Genomic DNA, 14,553 nt, shown 5'->3' with positions numbered 1-14,553 from the left:
CTGTGTGTGTGTGTGTGTATATATATATATATATATATATATATATATATATATATATATATATATATATATATATATATATATATATATATATATATATATATATATATATATATATATATATATATATATATATATATATATATATATATATATATATATATATATATATATATATATATATATATATATATATATAAATCTTGATAAAATCACACAGGAAAATGGAAACAACGGAGTACCTTAGCTTTCGTCTTTATTCAAGACATCTTCAGAGGCAACTGGATTACATGGACAGAGAGAGGCTTAAATATACAGGGTGACCTAAAAACATGAGGTCAGGTCATAATGATGACATCCACTAATCCCCACACCAACATACACGTAGAGGAGCTTAAGAAAAGGGTGATGACGTGACTAGACAGGTCAGGTCAGAAAAAAGGGACCCACAAAATAACTATCATACATCAAGATCAAAGGTTTTCAAAGCATTTTTAACCTTGGGCCACTGACAAATAAATTTATGTAACATATTATCAGTTTTGAACTGACCATCACTAAGGTTTATTGATTTTAATTCCTTAATCAAACTAGCTTCAACCAGAAGTCTTTCTGTGACACAAGATGATTTGAATACTTCTAAGCTTTTTTCCCAAGCAATGGGGTGATTATTATTCCTAACATGAACGAACAAGGCACTTACTTTCATTTCTTAAAGATAAATTACAACTGCTAGATTTAACTATTGAACATGATACTTTCCTGAAATTGATAGAGTTATGTGTAACTGACAATGTGTTTAGAGCAAATGGGAAGTTCTACAAACAAATATTTGGCATGAGCATGGGTAATTGTCTTTCTGCTCCTCTAGCCTGTATTTATATGGAGTTTTTTGAGTCTAGATTACTACCCAATATAGTGGACTTTATTCCTCCATGGTATAGATATGTAGATGATGTTCTTTGTCTTTGGCATAAAAACAGTGACCCATTGGAATTTTTAGACAAGCTTAATAATATTATCCCTAGTATCACATTCAAAATTGAAAGAGAAATAAATGAATCCCTTCCACTTCTTGATATGCTTATTATGAGAAATGGCCAAAACTATAAATTTAAGGTGTATAGAAAGCCCACACAGGTAGACAGTTTCATTCACTTTTTATCGAATCACCTTGAGTCTACCAAAATGTCAGTTTTTTCTGCTATGTTCCTAAGATGTCTGCGTATTTGTGACTCTGAATTTATTGACGATGAATTTAAACACATTCGTTCTATTGCACAGAAACTTGGGTACCCTTCTGTGTTTGTTGATCAATGTTTTAAAAGGGCTAAAAAATCCTTTCATTCCTCTCAAACCAGACAAGTTCCTACACTTAAGAATATTTTGACTCTGCCCTATCGTATTGAATTTGTCCCGTTAGTTCGGTCCCTCAAGCTTCTAAATATTAATGCTGTTTTCAAGTATGACTCAACCATTACCAATATGTTAATAAGGAATAGCCCAAGTTTGAATGTAAATGGAAGTGTTTATTATATTCCATGTAGCAAATGTAATTGTAATTATGTAGGACAGACAGGAAAAACACTGCAGCTCAGAATCAAACAACATAAGTACAATATCAGAACAGCATCTGAAAGCAGTGCCTTGTTCGTTCATGTTAGGAATAATAATCATCCCATTGCTTGGGAAAAAAGCTTAGAAGTATTTAAATCATCTTGTGTCACAGAAAGACTTCTGGTTGAAGCTAGTTTGATTAAGGAATTAAAATCAATAAACCTTAGTGATGGTCAGTTCAAAACTGATAATATGTTACATAAATTTATTTGTCAGTGGCCCAAGGTTAAAAATGCTTTGAAAACCTTTGATCTTGATGTATGATAGTTATTTTGTGGGTCCCTTTTTTCTGACCTGACCTGTCTAGTCACGTCATCACCCTTCTCTTAAGCTCCTCTACGTGTGTGTTGGTGTGTGGATTAGTGGATGTCATCATTATGACCTGACCTCATGTTTTTAGGTCACCCTGTATATTTAAGCCTCGCTCTGTCCATATAATCCAGTTGCCTCTGAAGATGTCTTGAATAAAGACGAAAGCTAAGGTAATCCGTTGTTTCCATTTTCCCGTGTGATTTTATCAAGATTTATCTTATCCACGTTTTCATTGTGGATTTACATGAAATATGGAACTTACACGTCTCTCTTACGCTGTGTCCTTAATCTGTCAACAACATCCTCATCTTCGCCCCATCTACCGTAACTACAAGAAGAGTTTGCTGAAGGCTCAGTCTCAAAAACAAGTTGAAGTTTTTGAAAGATTGCAGAGATGATAAAATTGTTCCCAAGTCCTGTCTTCCAAGTAGACTAAGAAATCTGGACAATCAAGCATTCTCTGAGTTGGATAAGGTGTTGCTAGATTCCCTTATCAAGAGTTCAAGTGATAGTGTGAAATTAGCCTTCAAACACAGTGCTCAGTGTAAAATACTTATGCAAAACAGTGTTTGTGTTGATAAGTGGCACACCATTCGTGATTTTGTATATCAACTTCTTAGTGAAACTGACAAAGCCCAAAAAAGAAGGTTAAATGCCAAATTAAATGCTCTGTTTGACGAGAGTTACTGGACCATATTGAGTGATCCAAATTTGTTCATAAACTTATCATCTTATGATCTACAGACAAATGAGAAACTTGTTCTTGGTTTTGGTAGGAAGTTTTCTATTACTCAACGGTGCGTTAATCCGCTTACTATTGCTAAAGGTTTAATCAACCTGGAAAAGAAGAAGTCGTCTGATGTTACAAATGAAGATATTTCCATAGCTAAAGGTTGTATACATAGTGTTTTAAATAAGAAATTTGCTTCAAACATTCCAAAAAGATTTGAAACAGCCTTGATAAACTTGAAAAGAAATAAGAATATCCATATTACCAAGGCTGATAAGTCTAATGCTATTGTTATCTTGGATAAAAGTGACTATAATGATAAGATGAATTCATTACTTAGTGATGAAAGCACGTATTGTGAGCTTACGAAAGATCCCCTGGAAAATATTAATAAGTTATCTAATTCCAAAATGAAGATGTTATTGAAAAAGAACCCCGATCTCACTAAACAGCTCTCTCAAATCAATCCCACTTTACCTTATATGTATGGATTGATCAAAACACACAAGCTTAATAATCCATTACGTCCTATCGTGAGTTCTGTGGGTTCTGTTACTTACAAATTATCCAAGTGGCTGGTAAAGATGATATCCTCTCTTACAGGCCAAATATCTAATTCACATATACGCAATAGCAGTGATTTAATTGATAAACTCAAGAAACACAACGAACCTTGCGAATTGATAAGTTTTGATGTAAATTCACTGTTCACTAGAGTACCTGTGAAAGACTTACTTTCATTTCTTAAAGATAAATTACAACTGTTAGATTTAACTATTGAACATGATACTTTCCTGAAATTGATAGAGTTATGCGTAACTGACAATGTGTTTAGTGCAAATGGGAAGTTCTACAAGCAAGTATTTGGCATGAGCATGGGTAATTGTCTTTCTGCTCCTCTAGCCTGTATTTATATGGAGTTCTTTGAGTCTAGATTACTTCCCAATGTAGTGGACTGTATTCCTCCTTGGTATAGATATGTAGATGATGTTCTTTGTCTTTGGCCTAAAAACAGTGACCCTTTGGAATTTTTAGACAAGCTTAATAATATTGTCCCTAGTATCACATTCAAAATTGAAAGAGAAATAAGTGAATCCCTTCCATTTCTTGATATGCTTATCATGAGAAATGGCCAAAACTATAAATTTAAGGTATATAGAAAGCCCACACAGGTAGACAGTTTCATTCACTTTTTATCCAATCACCTTGAGTCTACCAAAATGTCAGTTTTTTCTGCTATGTTCCTAAGATGTCTGCGTATTTGTGACTCTGAATTTATTGACGACGAATTTAAACACATTCGTTCTATTGCACAGAAACTTGGGTACCCTTCTGTGTTTGTTGATCGTTGCTTTAAAAGGGCTAAAAAATCCTTTCATTCCTCTGTAACCAGACAAGTTCCTACACTTAAGAATATTTTGACTCTGCCCTATCGTGATGAATTTGTCCCTTTAGTTCGGTCCCTCAAGCTTCTAAATATTAATGTTGTTTTCAAGTATGACTCAACCATTACCAATATGTTAATAAGGAATAGCCCAAGTTTGAATGTAAATGGAAGTGTTTATTGTATTCCATGTAGCCAATGTAATTGTAATTATGTAGGTCAGACAGGAAAAACACTGCAGCTCAGAATCAAACAACATAAGTATATTATCAGAACTGCATCTGAAAGCAGTGCCTTGTTCGTTCATGTTAGGAATAATAATCACCCCATTGCTTGGGAAAAAAGCTTAGAAGTATTCAAATCATCTTGTGTCACAGAAAGACTTCTGGTTGAAGCTAGTTTGATTAAGGAATTAAAATCAATAAACCTTAGTGATGGTCAGTTCAAAACTGATAATATGTTACATAAATTTATTTGTCAGTGGCCCAAGGTTAAAAATGCTTTGAAAACCTTTGATCTTGATGTATGACAGTTATTTTGTGGGTCCCCTTTTTCTGACCTGACCTGTCTAGTCACGTCACCACCCTTCTCTTAAGCTCCTCTACGGTTGTGTTGGTGTGGGGATTAGTGGATGTCATCATTATGACCTGACCTCATGTTTTTAGGTCACCCTGTATATTTAAGCCTCTCTCTGTCCATGTAATCTAGTTGCCTCTGAAGATGTCTTGAATAAAGACGAAAGCTAAGGTACTCCGTTGTTTCCATTTTCCCGTGTGATTTTATCAAGATTTATCTTATCCACGTTTTCATTGTGGATTTACATGAAATATATATATATATATATGCAAGTAAATCACTGTAGGTGCGCATGATCTAGGTATATGCTGATAACCACAAGGAAAGAAGAAAACACGTAGTTCCCAGGGGTGAGTACAGACTAAAGAGAAATACAAAACAAGGTGTATATATACAGAGGAGGGTGAGACCAGGTGCACAATGGTCAGGTATTAGGTAATGACCTTACTAATCTTTAAATAGCACTGCAACGGTTGGTAGTCAGGTCAGAGGGTAAGGTGACCCAACCTTCTCACCTGGTTACAAATCTTCTTTATTACAAAATTGTCCAGTTACTTGCCATTACTCAAATTCATGTTGAATGCTTCGGTATGTTTAATGAGACTAGATTCTATGATGTTTCTACTATCAATTGAATTACAAGGTAATTAAGAAGATTTGTAACCAGGTGAGGAGGTTGGGTCACCTTACCCTCTGACCTGACTACCAACCGTTGCGGTGCTATTTAAAGATTAGTAAGATCATTACCTAATACCTGACCATTGTGGACCTGGTCTCACCCTCCTCTGTATATATACACCTTGTTTTGTACTTCTCCTTAGACTGTACTCACCCCTGAAGATGTGAATTACACGAAAGCGCTTGGGAACTTCGTGTTTTCATCTTTCCTTGTGGTTATCAGCATATATATATATATATATACTGTATATATATATACACACATACACCAGTATCGGTGTACTGTATTGCATTGTGTTTTTAATGTCGGCTAATATGCAACATACGTGGTATAGAAATCTTAAAAATAAAAAAATAAAAATTTCCTTTGCTTAAGGCTGAATATCTTCTTTAGCTGCAGTCTTCTTCCCCCACTGTGTGTGTGACTTTGTGCCCATGTATACTTTTCTGTAGATCGGATCTTTTTCAGTATTGGCTGATTGCTCTTTAGAAAGGTATAGAAGTCACTGCAAGATGTTTCTCAGAAGTTGTAATGTACAGTCAGAATGCCTTTCATTGTTTCAACACTCAATTTGTTCCTTTCCTTTGTCCATTGACTTTGCATCAGTGAAAAAACTCATTCTACATTTGCATTGTGAGATGATACTGTATAGCAAAGAAGAATTGTGCAATTCTTAGCAATTCTGAGTGACATTCAAAGTTCTTTGAGTTTTCAAAGTATTTGGTCCACTTTTTATGTGTTGGCAGATTACTAAATTCTTCATCACTTGTAATTTTCCACAAACTGCTTCAGGTTACTAACTTGGTCAAAACACTTCACATCAACTTTTACCCCCTTATCAATCAAATATTTGACAGCTAAGTTGACAACACTGTATAGGCATGCACGTGACTTATCAGCTGACGAAAACTGAACGAGATGTCTCCGGTTTCCACCTCCCCTCTCTCATCATTACAGTTTCACATTTTTTTTTTCCATGGAGAAAATAATGGAAGCTGAAATTCCGGATTTTTGAAGAATTTAAAAAGTTCCTTCCGGATGAAGATTTCGAGACCTAAATGGAGGAAATGTCCGGGAAAATACAGACGTATGGCAACCCTACTATTGGTATACGGAAGTCGATTATAGGAAAAGTACACTCTCAGCCTAACCTAACCCCTTGATGAGTGTGGTCTGGCAAATGTGGAAAAAAGTTTTAGAATGATTTATCCTCCGGGACGTACGACCGACTCTGCCTCCATCCAACACCGTGCGGCAGACGCGTACACGATCTTTTATTTAACGATATTGACGATGTTCAAATAGCCTTACACAAACTGTCAAACTCAGACCCAAGTAGAGTACAATTATACAAGACTATCAATGCAACTGTTGCTACAATGTGTAATACAAAGATAAAGATGAACGAGTGGACACCAGTGAGAGTGGGTGGCCAGGAACAGATGAGGCAGGGGCCATGGAGGAGGAACAGGGGCCATGGAGGAGGAACAGGGGCCATGGAGGAGGAACAGGGGCCATAGAGGAAGAACAGGGGCCATGGAGGAGGAACAGGGGCCATGGAGGAGGAACAGGGGCCATGGAGGAGGAACAGGGAGCCATGGAGGAGGAACAGGGGCCATGGAGGGAGACAGGGAGGGCCATGGAGGAGGAACAGGGGAGCCATGGAGGAGAGCAGGGGGCCATGGAGGAACAGGGGCCATGGAGGGAGGAACAGGGGCCATGGAGGAGAACAGGGCCATGGAGGGGGCCATGGAGGAGAACAGGGGCCATGGAGGAGGAACAGGGGCCTGGAGGGAGGAACAGGGGCCATGGAGGAACAGGGGCCATGGAGGAACAGGGCCATGGAGGGAGGAACGAGGGGCCATGGAGGGAAAGGAACAGGGGCCATGGAGGAACAGGGGCCATGGAGGAAAGAACAGGGGCCATGGAGGAGGAACAGGGGCCATGGAGGGGGCAGGGGGGCCATGGAGGAGGAACGGGGGCCATGGAGGAGGAACGGGGGCCATGGAGGAGGAACGGGGGCCATGGATTGTGTTCATGTGGTGTTATTCAGTTGGTGAAGAGTGCCCATAACTTATTAACTTGAAGATTAATGGTGGCTCTTATGACACAATTGTTAACTCAACACATCTTATTGCTGGGTTCAAACAGCTGCCTTTATCCCAACAGTTCAGGAGTGAAGGTTAACAATTATACTCTGTATAAAAGATTTAAAAAATGACAACCAAATTACCATAATAAGTGTGTAGGTTCCATAACATAACAAACAACTAATATATAAACAATAAACTATTTTGTAATAGTAATTTACACCCATAAATAATAGAGCAACACTGAATGGTTAATACTTAACTAAACCCAATTTGAAAAGGTATCCACCACTGACAAACTGAGACATCCTTCCACCTCCAAGGCCAGCCAGTGACTGACTTGGCTCTATACTTCAGGGAACCAATATTAATAAACTCCCACATTATGCTACAAAAATGCCTTCATACATACAGAAAAATATTTGATGTATCAAATACCAGCCCTGCTCTCACATCATTAGATACAATTATATTTCCATAACTTGGGGTGAAATATATTTCACTGTACACAGTACATTACCCCATTCATAACAACACACCATCAATATAGTATTTCAACTGTTGTAAATTTGTTAACTGAAAGAATGGATTATGAAACTGTTTGTTGTGCAGTTCATCTAATACTTCATGTATATAGTTACAAGTCAACCATTTTATGTGTTTTAGTTTATTTACTCGTGGTTTTGTGTTACTGGTTGAATCGGTGAACTTTTATTAATGTTTGGTCTTTTAAAACATTTGGACCATTTTATTGTATGTAAAATTTTGGTGTAAAGTTTGTATTAATAATTTGTGATCATTAAAACATCTATCTATCTACAGGAGCGTATATGTCACCTCCTCCATTTGACCTGGAGAGCCTCTCAAAGGCAGAGGGAGCAATGTCGGCCAGTAACAAGTTATGTAAGTCACTATATTGTTCTGTACTGCCTTCTCTCCCTCCTATATCCTTCTCTTCCTCCTCCTATATCCTTCTCTCCCTCCACCTATATCCTTCTCTTCTGCCTCCTATATCCTTCTCTCCCTCCTCTTATATCCTTCTCTCCCTCCTATATCCTTCTCTCCCTCCTCCTATATCCTTCTCTCCCTCCTCCTATATCCTTCTCTCCCTCCACCTATATCCTTCTCTCCCTCCTCCTATATCCTTCTCTTCCTCCTCCTATATCCTTCTCTCCCTCCACCTATATCCTTCTCTCCCTCCACCTATATCCTTCTCTTCATCCTCCTATATCCTTCTCTTCCTCCTCCTATATCCTTCTCTTGCTCCTCCTATATCCTTCTCTTGCTCCTCCTATATCCTTCTCTCCCTCCTCCTATATCCTTCTCTTCCTCCTCCTATATCCTTCTCTCCCTCCACCTATATCCTTCTCTTCTGCCTCCTATATCCTTCTCTCCCTCCTCTTATATCCTTCTCTCCCTCCTATATCCTTCTCTCCCTCCTCCCCTGTCTTCTCTTCCCCTCCTCTATCCTTCTCTCCCTCCTCCTATGTCCTTCTCTCCCCTCCTCCCTGTCTCCTTCTCTCCCTCCTCCCTACCTCCTTCTCTCCTCCCTCTCTGCCTCCTTCTCTCCCTCCTCCTATATTCTTCTCTCCCCTCCCTCCCTCTCCTTCTCTTCCCCTCCTCCTATCCTTCTCTCCCTCCTCCTATATCTTCTCTTCCTCCTCCTATATCCTTCTCTTCCTCCTCCTATATCCTTCTCTCCCTCCTATATCCTTCTCTCCTTCCTCCTATATCCTTCTCTCCCTCCTCCTATATCCTTCTCTCCCTCCTCCTATATCCTTCTCTCCCTCCTCCTATATCCTTCTCTCCCTCCTCCTTTATCCTTCTCTCCCTCCTCCTTTATCCTTCTCACCCTTCTTTATCCTCCTTTACCTTTCCTTCCCTTCTCTTACAGTAGTGAACAACCTAACTGGTAATAGGCATTTGATGACCTTTTCTGCTCTTCTTGGTCACACTGCCTAAACATTATTATTGTAAGTTAAAACAATTGTCACTCAACATTTTCAGTGTCCCGGCCATCGACGAGTGGGGAGGTGGGAGCCAGCGTTAACCAAGACCCCAGAGAATATAACGAGTGGGGAGGTGGGAGCCAGCGTTAACCAAGACCCCAGAGAATATGTAAGAAGTGAGAGGAAGTATTTGTTGTGGCATCTGTGTGTTTGTTTACGTGGCATTAAAACTCCCAGAATGACCCCTAAGGATCCTTGCAATACCAGCCACACTTGATTTACTCTTTGTATTGATGTTACATAATGTTTTTCAGGTGTTACAGGGGAACATAGGGACGTGACAATTGAACAATTTTTAGACGCTGGTTAAGTGGGGGAGCTGTATGAAATAGCTGTAAAGATAAAGAACTTCAATATACTGAAGACACCACATGCAGGTATTGTTATCAGTAATAGTAAGTGTTGTATACATCTAAAATACCTTAATGTAAGACAAATACAATGATAAAATACAATAAATCAGGTAAATGAAATACAGCAAGCTCTTAAAATTTGTGAGGGTTTGGATCTCAAAATGGCCATGAATAACATTTGCCCTTAGGACAATTATTTTTTTTACCTGTATTGTGTGCAGACACGTATACACTACAGGTAAAAGAAATTACTGTGTATAAAATAAATGGCTCCCTGTCCCGGCTGATAACAAGTGTCCACAGACATTGTTGGGTACATCCAGGGTGTCATCTGTGCACAATGGAGTTGTCAGGGTATGAGGGCTTGTGCTGCCACCATTTATGAGGGCCTGAGCTGCCACCATTTAAGAGGGCCTCTGTGTGCCAGTAACAATTCCTTTTACTCTCATACTTATTACCATTGGTAGCGTGACGAGAGGAGGCTCGTGGGTAGATGTAATGATAGTATCAAGCAATAGGGAAGAAATAACGGTAAATGCTGTAGGTAAATAATAGACACAATTATACAGATACAAAATTTATTTAAACATGAATATGAAATTAGGAGAAAGAATTTATTTGTACCAACAGACGAAATCTAGTACTAGGCCCTCAGGCTCAACATACTCACACCATTACTGGGTGGACATACTCAATAACACTTCCAACTCTACTGGGTGGACATACTCAATAACACACAACTCTTATTGTCACTTAGCACCATAAAGACCAGGCCAACTGCCACTACAACACTCAGTCGTCAGGGGTGATACTCAAGCAACAGCCATGGGGTCCAGCCACCATGGAGTACTTTCCGACGAACTCTGAAGATCCCAGTGGATTAATTCCACCACACAAATAGCCCTACTGAGTTAGACACTCATCCACCAATGATGGGGGCTGGTAGTGGTGTGTGGCTTGGTGATTCGGGGTCGCCTCGCAGGCCGAGCGTTAGGGCCAGACGAGCCAGCTATGGGGGCTATAGGTAGTCTGAAGTGTCTGACGGCCGGGTCTCACGAAGGTAACTGATCCTACTGGACCTCGGACATCTCCCCAGACATAGTGGATACAACATCCATGCTACAGACACGGCCTAGGCTGCGTTAGGGACCTGTATGGGTGAAGGGACGGGCACTCACTAACGGTGACAACAACATCACGTTTCAGGGGACGTTAAAGACGTAAATATGACTTCACTCAGAGCATATCAACTACGTTACTGTAACACTTGCACAATCAACTATTAATTGGGTCAAATCACTTAAAGAAGGGCGAATTACAACACAGCGTGGAATGGCATACCTGTATGGATGAAGGGACGGGCACTCACTAACGGTAGAAATGCCAGCGGCGCCCTCACTCAAAATAGGCCAGGGAGTCCACCTACTTCTATTCCGATGAATTAATTTACTGTACACTCTGACGTTGAAACTGAGACTATGAACTCGGTTTCATTCCCTACTATTATCTTCACTAACAATGCTCTGACTCAGCTATCAAAAGCAAAATTAAATTGATTACAAAGGGTTGGATGGCAACAGGTCCCAACATACAGCGTCTGCTACTAAATCCGTGGATTATATTCAAAGTTCCCTTAAGACAAAGACGGGGAAACAGAGAAAACGGGGGACGTTTCCACTGGGGGACTCGGAAGGTTTTGTGGATGTTTGAGCGTAATATGAATCCTTAAGGTTTTCAGGTTAGCCATTATCACGATCATGACAAGGGCAAGTTGTAACCTCGTTGATAAGTGAGGAGCATATATAAACTGACTGTGTGAGGACTTTACTGTGGTGTATGGTTGAGAGTTAACAACGAGCTGCTGTGTTATCTACCTTGCAGGACCAACACACTGTAGTTTGTTTATCTCGCAGTACTCAACTGCCTTTCGTCCCTCGGTGTACCCCCATCAACAAAAACGTGTTTTGCGTTGACAGATGAAGCAGCTACGAGGGACTGCAGGTCCTTAGAGGGTCGGCACGAGTACAGTCATACCACAAGATGCCATTGAACTGGAATTTGCAGAAATTTGGTCCGAGACAAAAATGAAAGCTAATCTGGGTGGAGAGGAATTGAGACGATTCTTTGGTAAGTATGAAAACTTTTATTCTTGATGTCATCTGTTGCTCTTAAGAGTTCTTTATTATGGTTGGAGGTAGAGGTATTGGTGCACACACACACACATGTAACTTCCTCTGAAGACTCACATTTAATTAGGGAATTACCAGATATTGTTAAAAAACTGTGTCTTAGTTGACTTCTCTGAGATGGGTGGACGGATACAGGCAGTTATATGTAGAGAGAGGCTGGCCACTTGATCTGGGACTGAGGACTGTGAGCTTGAGAGCAGTGTTAGAGATGGTGTTTAGATCTGTTAGGAGTGAAGGGGTCTCTCAGGCTACTGCTCAGTGGTAGATCAGCAATGTGTGGTGTCCAGCTAAAGACTGACTAGCTATACCAGGGCAGTGTAGAGTATACCCAAGACAATATACCATAACAACAGCATTATATTCTCTTAACATCATTGTCTCCTGTACAACACTGAGTATACCCAACAGAACCTAAGACAATATACCATAACAACAGCATTATATTCTCTTAACATCATTGTCTCCTGTACAACACTGAGTATACCCAACAGAACCTAAGACAATATACCATAACAACAACATTATATTCTCTCAACAGCTCTGCCTACAGCTTATTCGTGGGAACAAGATGGACTTGACCGTCAACTGTCGAACATATTGAACTCACTGAAGGAATCTCAAGAGTATTACTTCTTTGGAGTAAGAAAGAACTCGACCGATGACGGTAAAATTTTCTTCGAAATCACACAGACGGCAGTACAACTCTTGTCCATGTAGTGATGATTGTCTCACTTACATTACTTGTATTATTATTATTTTTATTAACCATTCCTAGTTGATTTAGTACCATAAGCTGTTGAAGCCCAGTCTTGTACAGAAGTAAACGTTAATAGTTTATTATGGTGTTTTAGTATTGCCCAAATTTCACCACATTGTAGTATTAGCTCTAATTATTCCTTTGCAGCATCATGGATAAATAAAAACACAGTTTCCTCACAATTTTGAGCTGCCAGTCCCTCTTGTGCAGGGGTGGCCAGCCTTTTGTGTGATGTGATCTACTTTTTCCACGGTTACCCTGACTCGATCTACCAGCCTAATATTCACCCATTGCCACTAAATACAGAGAGAGAGAGTAAACAAATAATATTTTTCAATAATTGTTAGGATATATTGTTAACATGACAAAATCATAAACTTACTTTACTAATGAGATGGTTAGCACTGCATGTGGTGCAGGAGATTGGTCCTAGAGCAGGGCTGGGGAACCTACTGTAAGTGTCCAAGGTGGCACATGGCTGTACATGATGCTGGGAGTGATTAGTTTTTTATACAAGTGTTGGCTGGGGGATCATGTGAGTGGACAAATGTTTTAAAGTCCCTGCAGGTCAAATCAGTATTCAGGTAGTGACAGAAGTGAACGGTTGGCGTTGGTTTCGTTCTGTTCATAGTTTTTCTTGTGTTGTTTGTTAGTGAACATTGAATTGTTTTTAATTTTTTGAACAGGTTTCTTAAAGTGCTTGCCTTTATTTCAGTCTCCCTCTCTTATAATGTGTTAGTAAAACAAAATGAATACCAAGTTAATACAAATTTATTTTTATTATTTTAATGTCAAACAGAATTGGTGCCTTACTCAACAAGGGGGTACAGTACAGTACAGGTTGTACCTCTCTAGTCCGGGACCTGACCGGTGCCGGACCATGGAAATTCACCCTTTTCCTGGATAGATGGTGACTTGTGCTTACACGCGAGCACCACTTTCTCTGCTTCGTGGTCTCTTTGAAGACATATTGAAGGGTTAAATGTCGTACAGTAGCTTCTCAAATTTCGCGAGTTTTTAATTCGACGTTTTTTATTTGGGAAAAAAAATACACAATTTAAAATTTTGAAAGGCGGAAACTCAAATTTCGACGTTTTTAAAAGGCCTGTCAATGTTCAGACGTGCACAATCGTGTAAACAGCGTCATTTCTCTTATGTACAAAAGATTCATTATTGTTTATTACTGAATGTCTTTTTGATTGAATTAATGTTTATGTTTGCAAAATGAGCAATACAATTCATTGATAATACATAGAATATTAAAACACGCGAGGAAATGAGACAGCATTGTTTTAGTTGATACATATCGTTATTGCTTTACATAAGAATATGAAAGCAACACTTATTTACTGTTCAAACAGAGAGAGAGAGCGAGCGAGCCGAACTGCTGGATGTAAACAAACCTTAATTTCCCGCGGCTTTTTTTTTTTACGGGGTTTACCCCACCTGGGCACAGGTCACTGACCCACATTGGGGCCTGAGGGGCGAAAATTTAATACTCCTGTAATAATAATAATTCAGATAAGTAAAAAATAAATAATAATAATAGCTGCCTATCTTCCTATTGGGCAAGCTAAAATCGTTCCGTACCACAGAATGCCGGCTGACTAGAGAGGTACAACCTGTACTGTACTCGGCCTCCACAGGGGGGTGTACTACAGGATGTAACACTCTAGTAGGGTTTTGGGGGGTTTCTTAGCATCCTGGGACAAACCAGGATATTTCCTTGGATTTCCCGCATCAGGTGATATTTGTATTAACTAATGCTATATGCTAATCCTACATACTGTACTTCATTAGTGTAGTATCTAAATTATTTGATAGGCAATTGATTTGATAAATTTTATTACACTGAAG

At 39.3% G+C, this 14,553-nt stretch overlaps 1 long non-coding RNA gene across 2 annotated transcripts; it reads left to right on the top strand.

Annotated features, from left to right (window-relative positions):
* Window positions 1-8,179: 8,179 nt before the first annotated feature.
* LOC121857585 lies at window positions 8,180-12,776 on the top strand. Of its 2 annotated transcripts, none has more exons than XR_006087238.1 (5): window positions 8,180-8,291; window positions 9,396-9,506; window positions 9,652-9,774; window positions 11,727-11,877; window positions 12,478-12,776. It is a non-coding gene; the product is annotated as an uncharacterized LOC121857585 (long non-coding RNA). The 2 variants fall into 2 exon arrangements; XR_006087237.1 differs by having other exon boundaries at window positions 9,396-9,513.
* The last annotated feature ends 1,777 nt before the right edge of the window (window positions 12,777-14,553 follow it).

This window comes from Homarus americanus, unplaced genomic scaffold, assembly GCF_018991925.1.
Source record: "Homarus americanus isolate GMGI-L3 unplaced genomic scaffold, GMGI_Hamer_2.0 scaffold14754, whole genome shotgun sequence".
NCBI classification, from domain to species: Eukaryota; Metazoa; Arthropoda; class Malacostraca; order Decapoda; family Nephropidae; genus Homarus; species Homarus americanus.
This window is presented reverse-complemented; position numbering and strand designations above follow the sequence as displayed.